The 15,029-nt window shown below is 46.6% G+C and overlaps 1 long non-coding RNA gene across 1 annotated transcript; it reads left to right on the top strand.

The window, feature by feature from the left end:
* Positions 1–450: 450 nt before the first annotated feature.
* LOC137859889 (uncharacterized) lies at positions 451–2,420 on the top strand. Its single transcript, XR_011098630.1, has 2 exons — positions 451–874; positions 1,548–2,420. It is a non-coding gene; the product is annotated as an uncharacterized lncRNA (long non-coding RNA).
* The last annotated feature ends 12,609 nt before the right edge of the window (positions 2,421–15,029 follow it).

Genomic DNA, 15,029 nt, shown 5'->3' with positions numbered 1-15,029 from the left:
CCCAAAAAGCTATTGTTAGTACCCAAAATTGCTGCTAGTACCTAAAAACACCTGCTAGTACCCAAAAAACTTCTGTTAATACCCAAAAAGCTATTGCTAGTACCCCCAGACTACTGTTAGTACCCCAAAATGAATTGTTAGTGTCCCCAAAATTACTGGTAGTACCCCAAAACCTGACATAGGTTTGGGATGGGCTCAGGAGAGGCCTGAGGATGCCTCCTGTGCGTGAAGCTGGGTTCAGCCCTGAAACCACGGGGCTGAGGCCTCGTGCCCGGAGAGCCCAAAGCGTCCCGTCCTTGTGCTTCCCCATGGGACGGAGGGAGTAAAGGCACGGCTGTAATTAAAAACCCGGTTAATTGCCAGCCATGGTGAGGGCACCGCGCTGGCACAGGGCCTTCGCCCATGGCAGTGAGAGAGCTGCCACATGCGAGGAGGCCGCGGCCTGCTCCTTGGCGTCCTTCAAAGACGGCTTGGGCTTGCCCAAACTTTTCTTTCCAACCCCTGTGGACACTGAAGTGGCGGCCATTTAACGTGGGAGATGTCCACAAGCTGCCCTGTGAGGCTGGGGAGGTCCCAAAAACGCCTTTAATGATGAGATGCCCTGTGCTGCTGGTGCTCCCAGGCTGGCGCCCAGCGATCCCGTCTGAGGCTTTTGGCTTAGCAGATGATGCTTTTGTTTGGAAAGCCGAAGTTTGTAGCACAGAGCTGTCCTTCTGGTCGGGAGATTGAAAGCAGCTGGTGGGACTAACATGAGCGAGCTAGGTTTTAATGAGATACAAACACAAGTCAGGAAAGCAAAGCTTCAGCCCCAGGCCTCGGAGGCTCCAGCTGTGGGGTGGGAGCAGCCCCAGGCCGAACACCGTGGGCATTCAGGGTGAGGGGCGCAGGGCTGGTGCTGGAGGGGCTGGGGGGCTCCGGGGGGCCACCAAGGCTTGCCCTCGTGTGAGGTTTCAGGGGGAAATGTGATGAATCCGCTCCAGCCCTTTTTACTGGCAAAGCCTGACGGGTTAGGGAAGTAAAAGCCAACCCTGAAAGACAGCTTGGGCTCCGGGACTCTTGCTCTGAAGACGTGCTCGTGCTTTTGCTGTGTGGAAACGGTTGCAAACCCCCAGCATGCCAGCCCCATACAAATGGGCACCTGATGGGTTCTGGAGCAGGGTGCCAAACGTCTCCGTGGGGCAGGCCACAGCCCTGCTTTGGAGGCACGAATGGCAACATCCATCATCTCCATAGATTTTGGAGTTGCACGACAGTCCTCAGGCAACTGCAGCAAATGTTTACACAGGCAAACCGAGCTGGTGGGGGGTGTCGTGTATTTTTAGCTGACTTTTAATTCGATTCAGCCATCGAAAACCCAGAGCAATGCACAGAGCGGCGGTAGCCAGCTCTCTAAGAAATGCTGCTCCACCTCTTTGCACGCAACTGGAAAGAGCCAAGGGAAACTAATAAGGTGCTTCCAAGAATACATCATTGCCAGGTGAAGGTTCACCAGCAATTGGAAAAGAAATTAAGGAATCACGCTTTCATTTGTATTGTTATCTCTGTAGGAGTGTCAAGTAAGTGAAGAAGAAACCCAAATTTAGGGTGTCAGTGCAGTAGATACGTGCAGTGTGATCCTGCCTTTGGTTGTGCCATCGTGTACTCTTTTCTCATGCTATTGCTGCCATATATTTTGAGCTCTGACTTTCCTGGATATTCAGCCACAGCAGAAGTGTTTGTGGGTGTAAAGCTGGAGGAGGCAGCTGTAGGTCCCCTGCGTAGCAGAATTAGGTGGTGGCTCCCAGGTCTCAGCACTCACCAAATCCCCCAAGCACTGCCGTTGTGTCTGTTCTGGGCTCACGTGAGGAGCTGGGCTGCAAGAGCTGCATCCGTCATCTCAGACCAGCCTCATGAACATGCAAGAATGAACAGTCCTGAACAACCACACACCACGACAAGTGCCACCAGCTGAAGGACCTGGAGGAGAACCCCAAAGACCTGGCTCGTTGCCTGGGGACCGCACCAGCTGGGAGCTGAGCAGGGTGGCGAACCCAAGCAGTACGCAGAAAATTACACAGACACAAAAAATACGGCTCTGACTGACTGACTTTGGAGTGCTTGGCTTTCCAGCTAAATGGCATCCTTTTCCCTGCTTCAAGCAGATCATTTTACAGCAGCTTCTGCCTCCTGTACGGCTGAACCTGAACCGTCAGCAGACAGCTGCGGTTGCAGCAGCAGGTGTGTAGAGCTCACGCTTCTCACCCTTGTCTTCAGTAATTTTTCAATACATAAAAACGGGCTTTTGGATGAGCTGAGGAGGAGCTGAGAGGCAGGAAGAGAGCTGAGGTTTTTGCCATTTTGGGTCCCTTAGGCTCTGCAGAGTCTGGCTCTTCCTGGTGCTCCCAGCTCTTAGCCCCAACAGCAAATAAGAGGAGAACAAACTTGCTCATGTTTTGGGGGCTGCCAGTGCAGAGTGGGGAGAAACTGATTTTCCTCTCCCTACAGTTTGCCAGATGAAGCTGAATTTGTTTTCAGGGGGCAAAATGTTTCTGGACTCAGACCATTTTGTATCTTCAAACTGAAAGCACGGCTGAAAGCGTTGGAAACATTCGCTCTTTGTAAAAACATCAATCCATTGCAAGACTGTTTTTACAATCGAAAATGTATCCACTTGGATTACAGTTGCTGATAAACACTAGAAGCTATTAGCTCTTCTGTTCTCTCTTTCAAATGCGATGAATTTAAAGAATGTAAAAGTCCCAGACCACTAGCCAGGATTTTGACTTGTCCATTCAAACTGCTGCAGAACACAAACACAAGCCAAGAATCAAATGTTTATCAGCAGAAGCATATTTTTCCTGGGGATACAGTAACTCACAGTCCTGTCTCATGGAGAAGAATGTCAAAGGAGCATGGAAAATTATGGATCCTGTTTATTAGAAAATCAAATGTTTTATGAAAACTGAAAGGTCTTTTTGTTTTGTTTTGTTTTGTTTCAATTTCTGCATTTTATAAAAACATTGGGGCAGTGTAATAAATGCTGTAAGCATTCAGGTTTCTAAAGGTAGAACGAGGTTTCCCTCTTACAGCAAATCAAGTTCTCTTCTGTAAAGATCCTGCAAACTTGACACAGCACAGCAAAATTGTTCGTTTTACAGTTCTATAGTGAATTGAATTGAATGCTACATTATTGGACTTTACTGTTGGGTATTTCTGCTAGATGTATTAGATCACCAAAAGATAGAGCTGCATCACTTTGTTACGTGCTGTAACTGCGGCTCTGTTCATTGCTGTCTCCAGGGCGAGGGCTCCATTTCTTGTCTCCGGCAGGGAGATGCTCAGACTGCTGCACGCACCGAGGTCTGTTGTGCTCAGAGGAGATGCCCACAACCACACACTGCTGTACATGGCATGCTCGGGAGAGAAAGCTGGTGCCAAACTCAGCCAGAAACAAGCAGGTCTGCTTGGGTGCCTGGTGCCTCCACTGGAGCTGGTCGTGGCTGCGGGTTGTTATCAGCCCCTCTGCCAGTCTGCCCCGACAGTGGTGCATTGGTGGTGCCTGCTGCTGGAGCCTCTTGGAGAGCCTTGATTTTCATGATTTTCCACGCTGCTTCCACCACGTGCGCGCCTGCGCTTTGTTGTGTCCTGTGCAAGGTCATGGAAATCGGAGGCCGGACGAAGGCAGATAGGAAACAGCAGAGGCTTTCAGTTTTGGAAAAGTCTTTAAATTCATTGAGAAGAGTATTTCAAATAAAACTTTGGCTAGACACCCTACATTCCTTTGTGTATTCCTGCTCTCCAAAAATTACTGCTCCAAGATATGCTTGATAGGGCTTGACACTTGCACGAGGATTTATTGCTCTGAGTTTCTGAATTGGTTCTGAACCTGAATTAGCAAATGTTGGTGTGTATTTCTAATAGTGACAAGGATTCCAGCAGAATTCCTGAGGTCTGCCTGGCTGATTAAATCCAGCGAAGGCTCCCGCTAAGCTCCTAGCCAGAGCCAGCCAGAGCCCGGGCTTTAGGATCACCACAGATTCATTCGTGAAGCCTTTTTTATTGTGTGAAATGTTACCAAGCAGAAGACGTATATACTAGCTGTTCCATATAAGTGTCATATACACACATAATACAGTCGATAAATTCCTGATATATTAATTTCACATGGTGAGGATAATAGGATTTCTTCTGACAACTTGATTAAATTTGTAAGAAAAGTCCTAGTGAAAAAAAGTTATTGCATTTTTGTCAGGCTGATAAGTATGATTTAACTGCAAGAGAAAGGCAACCAAAAAATCAGGCTTGCATTTGGAAGCTCACACTCTTGTCTTCTGTTTTGTTATTTCGCAAAAAGAGTAAACACAGAGTTTCCCATCATTTTGTTTGCCTGGTGGTGCTTGTTTGCTTAATCTGAGATTGAAATTGTCTTTATCGTGAAGAGCAGTGATGGGCAAGAAAATAGCGAAATCTCTAAAGAATGCTGAAGTTGAGAAAAAAATTTTTAATCAGTCCAAATGTTTTATAATTCTGATATCTTTGGGATATTTTTGTCAGTAAACTTCAAGATCTAAGATTTTGGGGGAAAGGAGGCCTTCAGCAAAGGCTCAGCAGCCTGAGATTTTTGGCAGATGTGGCAGGGGTGTATCCCTCGCCCCACGGTGCCCATGCAGCTGGCCAGAGTAGGAGCACAGGAGCTGTCATCCACCTCTCACTGCTCTCCTCGACCCAGCTGCAGGGCTGAGTTGTCTTCTGCTGGCCCATGTGCTGGCCCCACTGCCTCTGACACCACCGGGGCCTCTGCCACAGAGGGGAAAGCTTCAGCAGTGTGTGCTCCTGCACACACAGCTCTGTGCACAGCCATGGATCAGGGGACTGCAGTTTGCATTTAGGCATTTCACATCCCCCGGGAGCCTGCGCTGAGTTTCCAAACTCTTGTTCTCCTGTGCTCTCACAAATCCAGAGCCTGACCCTGAGAGCACAACGTCCTTCCCGTTTTCATGAAGAACTGTTTTGTTCAAGCCTTTGGGTGCTTTTGAGTTTTTTTCTTCCTGAAGGGATAAACTACTAATTATAGATGGAAATTGTACCTCAAAGATCCATCTTAATAATATAATTGTAGTAGCAAAGCAACTGGTATGATTATGTGCATCATTGCACTTTTCAGCCATTAACCAGCTTTTCTTGGTTAATGAAGTTAGTAAAACCTAGAATGTGCTGCGCTGGAATATATCCAGTGGAATCTCATTATCACCTACAAGCCTTTGTAATTGGGGTGATAATGTGTAAAATGTTATATTGCTGATAAACGAGACACGATTAAGGGAGGGCAGAGTTCTGCCCGGATCCTGGGGTGCTGCTGTGTGTTTGTGGAGTGCCTGCAGCCCCGTGTCCACCTTGGCGGTCGCGTTTCGAGGCAGATGAGGTGCACTTGGAGCAAGTCCAGCAGCGAGACTAATGAGAGCTGTGACCTCTCAGGAAAGGTGCAAAGGATTGGTGCCGCCGAGGCAGGAGGAGGCTGCGGCGAGGCATGATAATGGTCTTAAATGCCTTCAAAGAAGGGAATAATCTGTTCTCCATGATCCTGTTGGATAGGACACAGAGGAATGGGCTGAAAGCACAGTGGAGGCAGTTTATGTTGGTTATTAGGGAAACACAGAAAGGATAATTAAGAACTGGTTTAGATTGCTTGGACTGGGATGCGTCAAAGGAGCGTTCAGCATTTGCAGGAGCCAGGAGGAGGTGAGGGAGTTGTGTTCAGCGAGGACCAATCTCAACATTATCCTCTCCCTGTAAACACTGGTAGTCTTCAGCCAAGTCATCCCTTAACCTTCTGTCTTCGTAAGCTAAACAGATTTTGCTGCTGGATCTGGGACTGTAGTGGCTGTTCTCCCATCCTTATATTCCTTTATGAACTCTCCGGCAGAAGTGACACCAGGAATGCCAGGGGCAGGGGATGTCTGCTTTGTTTTGCTGTAGTACTGTGCTCAAATATCGTGTATGACTGAGTAGGAACATAAAAATAGGTTCAGACCAAGAGTTCATCTGGCTCGTAATCTTGTTTCTGACAGTAACTTGTAGTAGGTGGATACTGAAGGGTGATATTTCCCTGCCTAGCCCCCTCCTTATCTTTTGCCAGATTTTAAAAATAAAGGTGCAATCTGAAATTCCATGCGAAGCCTTTGGCATTTATATGTTTCTGCTGTCTAAATGGTGCCTTACGCCTGCAGCTTTCCAGCATTTGTGTCGTGTGCTGCCCAAGGATTTAAACTGCAAACCAGAAGATCTGTATCTCTGGTAAGGTTCTGGGAAGGGATATTTTTAACTCACAGCAGGGCCCCAAGAAGGCAGGGTGAGAGCTGCAGCCCTGTGCTCTGGGGAAGGGGCTCAGCAGCAAGGCAGGGAGCCATACACCCCAAAACGGCAGCAGGAGTGAACATGGGGCCCTGCCAGGTGCTGCCAGAGCTTGGGCTGTTAATACAGCATCCTTAACACTGGCTCTGCTTCTGTGATGGTCAAATTGCTGGCAGTACCATCAGCAATGCCCACACCGAAACCCTGCCTCCAGCACGTGGAGCTGGGCAGCTCAATGTGGCTGCTCCGAGGCTGATGTTGCTGGTCCCATGGCAGTGACAAACCCTCTCCCTTGGTTATCACTCCCTGGTGCTGTGTCACCTGCAGCTTTGTTAGGGCATGATCTCACGTTGTCTTCCAGTAAAGATGTCACAGCTCTGAGCTCAGAACAGATCACCACGGAGCCTCCGGGAAGCTACAGAGTGATGGTTCCTTGTTTACACTTGTATTTTGAGGTTTGTCAACTGGTTTGGGGGTTACTTGGGGTACGCTGGGTTAGTTTTGCACTGCTCTAGTTTCTCAGTCAGTGAAGCATATTAGTTTCAGTGCCTTCATTACATTGAGGTTAGCACACGTCAATGCGCTTCATCATCTTGCAGTTAAAGGACACTGAGCTAGTTCAGTAGGGCGTACTTTCTGTAAACACATGCCAGAGTTTATGCACTGCTGTCTTACTGCAGCTGTTGGGCTGCTGGGAGGATGAGTGGGTGGGTGTTTTAGACCATTCCAGTAGCAGACCAACTAAAATAAGATAGCATTGCATGTCACAGATTTTTTTAATTATTATTCTTAATGGAACTTCCATGGAAAAAGCAAGATTTTCAAAAGTAGAGTCAGTGCTAGTAGGATAAATGGATATGTTTAAGTTTCAGGACAGTGCTGGCATCCTGATAGCCAAAAACATGCTTGCTAGTGGTGGGCAAGGCTGGTGGTGAGGAAACTTTTAACTGCTACCGAAAGAGGTGAGGAAAACCTTTGCTTTAAGGACCTGAGAGCAAAAACAGAGCAAGGGGAGGACAGTAAAAAAGTAGAGATAAAAAGGAGAAAAACCACACAAATGTAAATGCAGATTTCCAGAATGTCCTTGGACACTGATCCTTTCAAAGACCAAGTTCATGAAATTTTGATCCCACTGAAATTAATGGGGAAATTCCTGCTAACTTTATTCTTATTTATCCATTTATTTTTATCATATTATTAAGGTAATTGGGACATGAAGAGCCATACTGACAAAGTATTTAACTTTTTTGTCTCATTATATAGGTAAAAAGAGCAAAGGATCAAAATCAGTCATAATTTCTGACTGCTAAAGAAGGGTAAGAGCCGTGTGCTCTGGTCCTTTTTTTTTTTTTTTTTTTTTTTTTTTTTTTTTCCTTGGTATAAGGAAAGGAGGGAGGGAAAAACCCAGGGTGGGGTCCCTCTCTTGGCATTTAACTGCGTAATTTTTTTTCTTTTAATTTTTTATATATTTTGTATAAATATCTTTTTTTTTTCCCCCCCAACAATTTGTCAGTTTTGGGCACCTAAAATTTTGTATGTAAGAGCAGGAAACCAAAAATACTTGTCCACAAGTATGTTTAATTGTGTGAAGATTCCTCTACCATGCAGATTTCTGGTGGGGGTCACCATTATTTTCTTGTCAGCTTTGTCTTGGTACCAAATGATTATAGCTTTTGAGATTAATATGAATGCTCTTCCCGTTAGAAAAAAAAAAAAAAAAAAAAAAAAAAAGGGAGAGAGAGAGAAAATGTGAATAAACACCATTGTTTCCTAAACTAATAAACAACTTTCCTCTAAATTTAACACCCAAATGTTATAAAAATTGAAGCTGAATGCTACTGAAAGCCGATATTGTTGAAATGATCTTGTGCAAGGTTATAAAATAGCAATGAGTGGCACAGAGATTTGGTTGGATTTGTCTTTAAGTTTACGATGCTCCTGAGAGCCAGGTACATATTACATGTGTATCAGAACCTAACTGTATCCCTTTGAAAACAATATACTTGTAAGCTTTTACTGAAATTGAAGGGTTTCACACATGTGGTACTCATCAGCATTCGAACAACAGTTTTAAAATCTTATGGTTAGTTCAAAATGTTTCTTAGTGTTGTTCCAGCAACCATAGCTGTCAGAACTGTAAAGCTGGAGTGTCTCAGCCTTCCTGAGATGAAACAATTCAAAACTCTCCTTTTAACATTTCTGATATTGTTCAGGAAATGTGAAAAATTTTTTAAATGACACAGTTTTTTTTACTGAGACTTGCCAGGTTGTAATGAGCTCTAGAGATGTGCTGTTTGTCATGAAAACATCACAACAAACACTCACCAGCTCAGAGCCCAGATGGTTTTATTTAGGTAGTCACTTCGATGGTGGCCATTGTCATTGTGGTGTGGAGGAATGGTAGCGAAATGGCAAGCCTGAAAGAGAGGGAATGGGAATGAAAGAGGTTTCATTCATCTGGAAATGAAAAGAGAAGTGAAACCCCTTTTAGGACAGATTTGCTTCTTGTTAGTGGAGTTTTATCACCTACCAGGAACCTTTCTTTTTTCTGTTATCAGCGTGGATGGCTGACAAAGTAGCTGTGTTGTTACTTTCAGCAATGTCACAAAGCATCACAACACTGGCATGCCAACACGTTCAATGTGCTTTCAAACATAATAATATACGAGGATCCAAGTTTCAATGGAATGAAACAAATAGGAATTTAGTGAATTGTTCTTAAATTCTATCCTGTGGCCAGGACTCTTGTGAATGTAGTTACAGAGTCTTTGACTTACATTCAGCCAGCTTTGCTAGCAAGATCCAAGGACAGCTACTAATGTTTTAATATCTGGAGGATCTGTATAAAGTCCAGAATTGAACTATATAGTCTGTGCAGGATTGTGTAGGTGGTGGTTGTTTTCCTCTGCAGCCGAATCTTTGGACGTTTATTAAATGCTGCCTGAAATGTCATCTGAGGGCAGGCTTTGTACCTCTTGCTTGCTAGCAGTGGTGCCCTGCTGCAGATAGCTGCATCTACTTGAATGAGATTGTATGCTTCATAAAATATTCTTCATAGTGAGAGAAGATATTGTGTGCTGGGTGTTTATGGGATGTTTAATACAGTTATTCTTATATTACTGACTTTTATGTCTTCGCAAACAGCTACAATATCTTCTCGATGGGCTTCTGTTGTTTTCCTTCACGGCTTGCTGACACGCTGAGAAGAGATCAGACATGTTTTTATGTTATTGTAACAAAAAGAATTCCATGGAAATGACAGTGGGTACTCCGTGGAAGCCCTCCAGGAGGTCAAAAAACATCCCACAGATGAAGGAAGGAGGCGCAGGCGGGACCCGCTCCTAGGCCGCTGCTGCGGCCCAGCGTCCCCTCGCTGTCTGGTGGCGGCCATCTCACGCCGACCTACAGTGGGATGTCTTTAGGCAAACGTCCTGCAAACTGTGTGTGACATTAAGCCATGGCAGCTGTAGAACGTTCACAGGGAGGCCTCCTGTGTGTGTTATGCACGGCTGGACATGTGGCTGTGGTGCAGTAGAAAAGCTGGCATGGCTGCAGCCTCCGCCTTTGCTCCTTGTAGTGCCAAAACACGATGGCTTTAATCGATCGTCTGAAGGCAGGGGTCCTACCCCAGTGATGAAGGCAGGCAAATTTGGGGAAAAAAAAAGCACTCGGCAGTGTTTTACCTACTGCTGTCTGAGGTGCGCCCCTCCACCAGCGTGAGGGAAAGAGATAAAAAACAACAAACTCTTCACCACCCTGCAGCCACCATCTCCTCCTCAGCCTGATTGCTTTATTGGTTTTACTGATTTCTACTTAGTTATTTGCTTTCTCTTCTTGTTTATTTGTGACTTTCTCCTGGCAACAGCGGAGAGAAAATGTTATTTCATTGTTTCTTTCAGAGGCAAATCTGATAACGGCGACACAAACTGTCAGGAGAATTGGTGGGCCAGAGGAATACCTGCCACTACTCATTTGGCTGAAGAGGAAGAGCTTGCAAGCTCCCTGGTGCTGTCAAGGACTGTGGAAATCCCTGTGGCCATGGGGGCTGCTTCTTTGGGTGGTTCAGCATTTGTAAGTGCAACTGCAGCGCCCTGTGGCATATGTTTGTAAACTGTGAAGAAAAATAGGGAAAAGACACTTGTGTCAGTATCCAAAGCATCTCAGACCCTTTAGTGCTGTTTGTCCTTGTGCCTAAGGGGTCCAATAAAAGCAAACATTTGCAAAAGGTCCAGTAGGAATCCCGTAGGAGGGAGGAATTAAAACCTGGTCTTGTCTGCCCGACCTGGGGCGAGTCCCTGGAGCACATCCCTGGAGCACCAGGCATTTCCTACACATAAATCACCTGGGCTTTGGGTGGGCACAAAATGCTTATTGCCATCCAGCCCACACTGTGTCTGTAGCAGCTGCTGTACTTGCTGGCTCTGCCTGCCTGATGTTTTCCAGGCAGGCTGCTGTTGGGCTGGATGGCAGAGTGCAGGGAAACAATGGCACTACATTTGCTGCAGGTGCTGCAGGGAGACCCAAAAGACCTTTGTGATCCAGCTATTACATGCAGGCTTTTAAAGCTGGCACAGCAGGGCTTTCTCCATTTTAGTCTTTACATTTCACAAGCATTACTGCGACATTCATCCCACTAATACCTGAACCTATTGCATCCTCCTGTGAGAAAGGACATTTTCTATCTCCTTTTTATGGTAGCGGACTCCTAAGAAAGAAAATGGTTACAGAATTTGTCCACAGTCACCTACTAGGGCTGTGAAAGAGCCGAGAATAGGTTTGTTTCCCCATCTGGGCTTTAATAACACAAAAAATATCCTTCCACTATAGTGAAGCAAGTCACAGTGGGCAGCGGCTTTTGTGACTCCGTGCATTAGCGCTGCAGCTCACAGACCGCCCTCATTAAGCGGTCACATGCTGCAGACCGAATGCCAGGCCAACCTGCCAGCCTCTGCTTGCGGGCTGGAGAGGTAAATGTTGGCACTGAAGAGCTCAGCTTTCATTAGGCACCGTCTGAAATCAGCTAATCTTTTTTGACTGAGCATAGAAGCAGCGATACTGTAGGCAGAGGGGTTTGGTGCTTGGGGTACGCCTGGGGGTACATCAGAGACTGTCCCAGCTCAAAGCAGAAAGCTCCCACTGGCTCTGCTTTTGGGAAACTATTTCAGCAAAGCCAAGAGAGAGCTGAAACTGTTGAGCACACAGCTACTGACAGCTGGTAAATAACAATCCAATTTGGAAACAGCAAATGAACAGATTACATTTAACCTTTGGTATCTTCAGGGAACTTTGCAGTCCCCAGGTAGCAGGAGTTCAGGTGTCAGCTGCCAAAGCTGGGAGGTTATAGTAAGTGATGAGCTGCTCTGGAAAAATGTCTTCTCACATTAGTAAATTCCTTTCAGTAGCAAGTGAGCAGTGTGTGTTTCCCCTCTCTGGTTCCCTGAGCACGTCTTCGCGATGTGGCTTGTTTTCTTCTGACTCCCTTTTCAAGACCAGCTGTGTGGACCTGCATTTTCCCTGCTTTGGGAACCGTGCCCACGGCTGTGTCTGTATATTTCCTCATGCCAGCAACTGTCTTTCCGCTTGGTTTATCAGCAGCACCTAGCTCCGTGGGGCCTCCTCCCTGCTCAGGAGTTGTCACCAGCAGAGTGACAAGCAGCGATAGCAATCTCTGCCACTGTCGAATAGTTGCAAGGAGGCTGCTTCCCATCGGCCCAGGAGTTCTCCACAGCCCTTGTGTCCACCTGTGATCACAGGATACATGACAGAGGGCCAGAATTGCCTCAGTATCTCAAGTCTTCCCTCATCTGCACAGCAGCAATAACGGAACGGTGCTCATTAACATCGGGTCATTTACAGTCAGATTCAGGCCTCACTGCAGTGAGAGGTGTTTGTATAGAAGCTTCACTGCTTCCCAGCACGTTGCTAGAGATAATCTTGGTCACTGCCTGCTCTCTCACAGCACTGGGTCAGGATGTGTAGCCCGGGGTCCTGCCTGTTTGTTGGTGTGCCTGGAGAGGGTGAAGGAGGATGGGCAGAGTGGGCTGGGGCAGCACAGATGTGTGCAGTGCCATGGATGCAGGACCGATATGTCACTAGGATCCTAATTAACTTTGGGGTGCAGAGGAAAATAACTCAAGTGTGAAAGGAACATGTCTTAAAATGAGCATTTTGCTAAATGGATTTTCTCCTCTGGTTCACTGTTCCAGTGCAGGCTTTCAGCCTCCCCAGAGTAGCTCATTGTTCACTCATTTTTTCCCTCTATTAATAAACATGCACAAGCACTTAAATGGAATAATGTGCCTTGTGAAAAGATAAAAAAAAATAAAAAAGCAACACAACATCTTGATGTCCCAATGGGGAGAAAAAGCTGCGTAGAGAAAAACAGTGCCATTCTGGCAGATTTTTGTTTACTGAAATAAATTGCTTGCTTACATTTAGCTCTTTGGGCTTTGCTGTGCGGGGCAAGGGAAATTTAACTGCTCCTCTTGTTTAAGGTACATACTGTCATTTTTCCAGAGACCTTTCTTTTCTTTCCTTTATTTATTTATTTATTTATTTTCCCTCTCCTTTCCACCCGTCATTATCTTTTATATCTGAGTCAAATCCAGTATTAATTTTCTGAGGCTGTGTTTGAACTGAGGTTCTACCAGTATTTAGCAGGGGAGCTGGGTCAGGATCAGACTTGCAACATGCATCGTGAACAGGGAAAGATAAAATCGTGTTGGAACAGATTGCAGTTTGGAATTAAAACAACAGGGAACGTGACATTGTGAAAAATGATTATTTCTGAGGTGGATGTGACTTGGGGGTTCCCTCCCCTTTTCTCTTCTCCCCCCATCACTCCTTGGACATTGCATGTTTGCCAGGACTTTTCCATCATGCTGGAAGAAATCTCACCTTATCTCTGAGATTCCCTCATGCTGGGGAGTCATTGCAGGAGGCTTTCACCTGGGCAGGCAGCAGGGCTCAGAGGAATCATCTCAGAGCTCCAGGGTGGAGCTCATATTTCGTACTAATACTGGATTATGGTAACGATGCTGCTTTCAAGGATTTTTTTCCTGTTAAGCTGTGCTGTGTTTCCAGGTGTGTGCATGTGTCTGTCTGTCCTTCCTTAGCACCAGGCAGAGGCACTGAGGTCCTGGCTGCCTCACCAGGCTGCTCCCATGGGTGCTGCAGGGTGGAGGGCACACGTGGCTTCCATTCTCCCCCTAGAGACTCCACACTGTCCTCCGCCCCACAGCCCTCACTGATGGGGGTCTCCCATGCCAAGAAAGGTTGTCCCCTCCACTTCCTTCCCATTGGCAATGTTTTTGCCTGTCTTGCCCTGTTTTCTCCTGCTGCCTTCCCAGGGATGTGCTCAGGAGGCTTTGGCCATTAGGGTGAGTGGTCTCCCCTTGCAAGGGGGGAAGCAAAGGGTGTTTAGACAAGCCCAGCACATTAACCAGCCACGCTGCCCCACATAGCAGGAACGAAAGTGGGACAGTCAGCTCACTGCTAATTTTACACAGGCCCAGGGGGATTTTTTTCCTTTTTCCAGGAAGGGTGTTATCATTAGTTTCTGTCCTAAAGGGCCTAAAATTAGTGCTTGTGAGAAGCAAGCCACTACTGGAGGCTTTATCCCAGCCAGCCCAGGCCTGGGGAGAGCTGGTCTCCAGTGCTGCCTCTCTGCACCTTCTGCCACAGGTACATTTGGTCACTCTCCAGGCAGGGAGCAGGGGATCCATCGGTGGTTCCCAGCTTTGCTGGGGCTCCTGGCTCACCCACTGCAATGCTCCATCTGCTGGGTGAGCTCCAGGGAAGTCCCAGTGTGCCCAGTGCACCCAGCACTGGGATTCGGGACCTGTCCCCACCCCAAGGTATGTTACCACCAATATCTGTGCCTTCAAGGGTCCGTCCTGCAAGGGACTGAGCACTCGAGGCCAAGCAATGCAGCCTTTAGTCAATGGGCTCATTCACACACTTAAACACTTCGTTAAGTGGTTTGCTTAATTAGGCCAGACCACACTGCTCCTTGTGGGATCGAGTGCAAAGCAAGGCGCGCTGGATGAGACCTAACATTTTGAAGCAAAAAGCTAAAAATGAAGCAGCCCCCAGCTCGGCAAATAATTAAGCACATGGGTAATTACTGATTTCACTCCATTCACCAGTTGTGTTGATTTCAGGGGGGCCACGTGCTGCTGCTAGCTGTGTGAGCATATGCAAGGTCGGGCCCCCGGGTTAAAAGAGCGCGGAGGCTGGGGAGCCAGATATTTGCACTGCAGCCAGCACATGGGGTCTGGGGGCCTGTCACACGTCCCTGGGTGGTTCAGTAAGAATAATAATGCCATATTTAAGTAATACTGACTTTTAGCGATGCTAAGCACTAGCCTTCGCAATGGCCTGGGCTTTCTGCATCAAGCAACGAGCTATCACGAGCCTCATAATTAATGGGGCAAAGGAAAGAGCTTACAGTATCTGGACAAGAAAACCTGTAGCCTCGTGTCCACCTGGGCTATTCTTTTCCTAAATGCCAAAGTTAAAATGCTGTCTAGGATACTGTAGCCCCTAATCCAGAAGGAACAAAGAGAAAACGGAGCTGCAGCAGGTTTGGTCTCAACAAGTTGGAGAGAAGCACTTTTGCTGCTATTCTTTTGTCTGTTTGCTTTTCCCTGGGTATGTTTTGTTTTGTTCTGATTTTTTTTTTTTTCCCTTTTAAAAAC

The sequence above is a fragment of the Anas acuta genome, chromosome 7 (genome assembly GCF_963932015.1).
Source record: "Anas acuta chromosome 7, bAnaAcu1.1, whole genome shotgun sequence".
NCBI lineage: Eukaryota > Metazoa > Chordata > Aves > Anseriformes > Anatidae > Anas > Anas acuta.
This window is presented reverse-complemented; position numbering and strand designations above follow the sequence as displayed.